This window comes from Toxorhynchites rutilus, unplaced genomic scaffold (assembly GCF_029784135.1).
Source record: "Toxorhynchites rutilus septentrionalis strain SRP unplaced genomic scaffold, ASM2978413v1 HiC_scaffold_190, whole genome shotgun sequence".
NCBI classification, from domain to species: domain Eukaryota; kingdom Metazoa; phylum Arthropoda; class Insecta; order Diptera; family Culicidae; genus Toxorhynchites; species Toxorhynchites rutilus.
In genome coordinates, this window is record NW_026599752.1 from 4,366 (window position 1) to 8,491 (window position 4,126).

Genomic DNA, 4,126 nt, shown 5'->3' on the forward strand with positions numbered 1-4,126 from the left:
TGTAGTCAACAAGTCTCGTAGGCCAGAGTGTGGTGAAGAATTTCAATAAATCTCAATCACTTATCAAATTGGAAATGGTCGGTCGGTTAGTCGGATGGTTGGTTCATCCATTCCGGGAGAGATATGCAATCGACAGCACAGCATCTACACACACATACACACAGGTCGTGCAGGCTCTATCTTTCACACCATCTCTTCCACTTGGCGACTCAGACCGCGAACCCAGCCAAGGTTGGAGCTCTCGGGCACTTAGCGGGAGTTCCCTCACGTACGGATGGGTAATTACCAATGTTATAATCAATTTATTTTGATAAATTGTTATCGGTTCCTTCAATGAGGTCTAACCTGCTGGTCCGAAAGTGATCAGGGATGAAACGGTGTGTATGCTTCAGTTACTTCTGTAGCCGACTGATTCACCAACTAGTACTTGCTCGATCCAGTCCGACTCTGTTCCCATCAGACGATAAGAAGCTAATCAATCACGGCGTCAAAGCTGAGGCTCAGAACTGTAAAATCCAGCACCACCCAAGTGTAGACCAAAAAGAGCGAAAAAAAAACAACACCAAATAATCAATAACACCTTTTCATTCTCTCCCCCCGCTGTATTCTTCCAAACAATAGAAAATATCGTATATTTGAGCAATTAATTAATAATCCAGCAAGACTCGTTTATCTTTTTCCGGTGTGACCCGGCGAGGACCGAGCCTCCGGACCTACGGACACAGAAAACGATTCCCGCTGGTCGGGGCTTAGAATCCGGCAGAGTGCGTTGATTAGACTAAGATAAATGGTTTCTTCATTTAACTGCCCGGGTAGGCACACGAGCCATTTTTTTTTATTTTTCGAAGCAGGAAGTGTGAAGCAAATCAAAAATATACTTTTTTTTAAGTACTTATGTATTTATTAAGGTATATTCTCAAAGATGAAATTGAAACCTGTCGACTGTTATTATTAATTTTGTCGCAGTTTGTTTAAATCGCGGTGAGGAGGATGGTATTTCATTACCTTAATTCGCAGTGCCATTTCGGATATAGTAAACCTTTAACAATTTGCATAGGGTAACTCGCCAAATGTTGAAGGCTTAAGCTAGGTATGTTCATATATTCATGATTTCTTCGTGATAACACAGCATCACTCTATAGCAACCATTAAGCATAATTTCTTGTTATGTTTATTATATTGGACTATTTGCATTGTTCAAGAAAACATATTTTTTCAATGGTGTGCTGGCACCTAAATGTTGAACACATATCCATCCATTCAACCAAATGTTGAACGATCCTCGCTAGATGTTGAAGAGTTAGTTTCTTACCTCAACAACATTCGTTCTTGAGACCAAGGCGCTTAGTAGTATATCCTAAGTTGGTCCAGTATGTAAAAACCATTGTGTAGCTATTTTGAAAGTATACTGTGTTTTGTTTGTAAACAAAATGTAGGAAACTCCATTCTGCTTTCTTCCGTACTGTTTTAATATACCGTTCTCCTAACCAACTTAGTGACGAAACGGCCTCACCTAGTATAGACCCATTCCAGCGTGACGTGACAACGGCTTGACTCACTGAAAACAGGGATTTTCTCGTTTTCATGTATAAATCACATGATTTCCAAATGGTAAACGATTTGAAAGTGGAATTGAGAAAATTTCCTACAAGAATCATCAGTAGGAGAATATTTAGCAGTTGAATTCGCTTGTTGCCAGTTCAATACTTTGGTGACGTGACAACACCTGTCTTTTTGCGGGTTCCAACTATTGAACATTAATGTTGTATTTTCAGTTCCGTTTCAAAACAAACAAATAAACTTTGTTCTATGATTTGTCAATGAAAGATGAAAGAAGATTCCTGTGTACTGTGTACGCATGTATTTTGTGACGTACAACGCGCTCTGTGCGAATCAACAGTCTCCGCGAAGCGTTGTCACGTCACACAATCAATCAGCTGTATTCCATAAGAATTTCACCGTGTTGTAGCAAGCGATAAACTATTTTTTGTGTTTTTTATTACTCTCAATACTTCTTACTTTCCTCTGAGATCTTCCCTTCCCCTTCCAAAAGTCCATACTATAGGGGAAGGTGGACCTACGCAACCGGTGGTCCTGAACATACTCTCCTTTGTATCTCAGAAACGATGCTTCCTACTGAATAGTGTCAAATGAAAGGTGTTATAGCGCTGACAATTTGATGATATGGTGATTTTTTTCTGGCTCTCTTCATTCTAGCATTTTAGCGCCATTTTACGTTTTCATTCCTTCAAAAACAGATAATAAATATATTCGACCTGTGTGCAAAATGAGTTCTTTTGATGTTCTTTTAGATTGCGAAACATTGCGAAACAAGGCAATTTTAATTGTTTATTGTATGTTCATCAAAATAAGCTATATAAATTGAATCTACCTGTTACCTGTAATACACGTTTCTGTTACCTGTAATACACGGTCTTTATTTGGGAAAAGTCGGGGTGACCTCCAGTTTTTATATCGTGATTGTTTAACACGTTCACTCTGGCGCTTGCCATCAATGGCTAGCACAATCCTGGTTCATCGAGTGGCGCTCACTACAGGAGGTAACGCATTTGATTTTGTTATCAGAAACTTTTGATCAACTCTTTGAAAGCATCCGCGAACATACCTGTGCAAGGGCGTTTATGTTTGCGTGTTGAAGATGACTTTGACTTTGACGTTGACTTTGATCGTTGATCGTTGATCGTTGATGTTTGCGTGTGCATTTGTTTGTGTACTTTTTTTTGTATAACTCCACACATGTACCTCTAAGGCTAAGTTCTTTCCTCTCAAACTATGTCTTAACTTAAATCCTATCTTCCACTATCAAACATTATTATTTTTTTTATTCCTCTTCGCGCACTCATCGATATATGCCAACATTACTATTCACGATGTTATTGTGGGTTTTCATGCCATTCCCGGTCTTTTATATCCGTTTTTAACGAACCGAAAGTCACCATCCTCGATTCCAAAATGGCATCTGAATACGACATTTGACTTCCGCTAATGAGCCCATATCGTATGGATTTTCCATATTTTTTTAGCATTCAATACAACTATTAGCAAACTGGAAGTTGAAACAGGATTATATTTTATATTATGGAATCTACGCTCATATATTGTTGATAAAACATAGGAGAAAGGTCATTTGTATGTTTTGAAACGGAACTGTAATCAATTAAATTAATCATTAATGTTTAACAGTCCGAAACAACAAAAAGTCAAGGTAAGGTAAGATATTGTATTATAGAGACTTTGAACTTCATTCGTCTCTAGCCTTGAGAAAGGCCCTTTGAAAACTCTACTCTACTCCAGCACTACCACCTCCACCCTCTTGCCTTGAGAAAGGCACTCGATTCCTCGCCGTCCAGCTCGTCCAGCAACGATGTTGTCCAGTCGGTGTCCACACAAAGAATGGCTCAAAAGTCAAGTGTTGCCACGTCACAAAAGTATTTGACTGACAACAAGCCAATCTAACTATAAAATAATCTCCAACTAATGATTCTTGTTGGATTTTTTCTTAATTTTGCAAAAACATCGTTTAATTTTGGAAGCTTTATTCATGAAAACGCAAAAAAAAGTGTTTGTAGTGAGTTAAAATGTTGTTACGTCACACTGGAATGGATCGTATACTTTTCGTCACGTGACAACAACACCTGGAGACAGTTGATACTCCTCTATTTGTGGACCGATCTCAACCAAATGTTGTGGGTTGTTGACCTTCATTGTTCGCTCAGAGAAACCCAATTATAAAAATGTTTGAACCTATGTTCATCTGATAAACTAAAAAAATGCTCTATTTTTGTGACGCGACAATGCTTTAAAATACCTGTTTTTCAAATGCTTCTTTTTTTTAATTTTACAAGTATTTAATCACCCATTCAATGATATATAGACATTGAAGTTTGGTATAGCATGTGCAGAGATATCCGAAGAAACATAAAAAAAGTGAAAACCTAAACATTTTAAATATAATTATGTAGTTTTTTAAACTCGCCTCTCTCAATGGTTGGTGCATAAAAATTAAATTTGTCACAAAAATTTTATGATATAACTAGTGCTTATTCAAATAAAGTTTTCAATTTTCTCCTAAAACTGGATTTGAAATTTGGTTCTCTAGTGTATA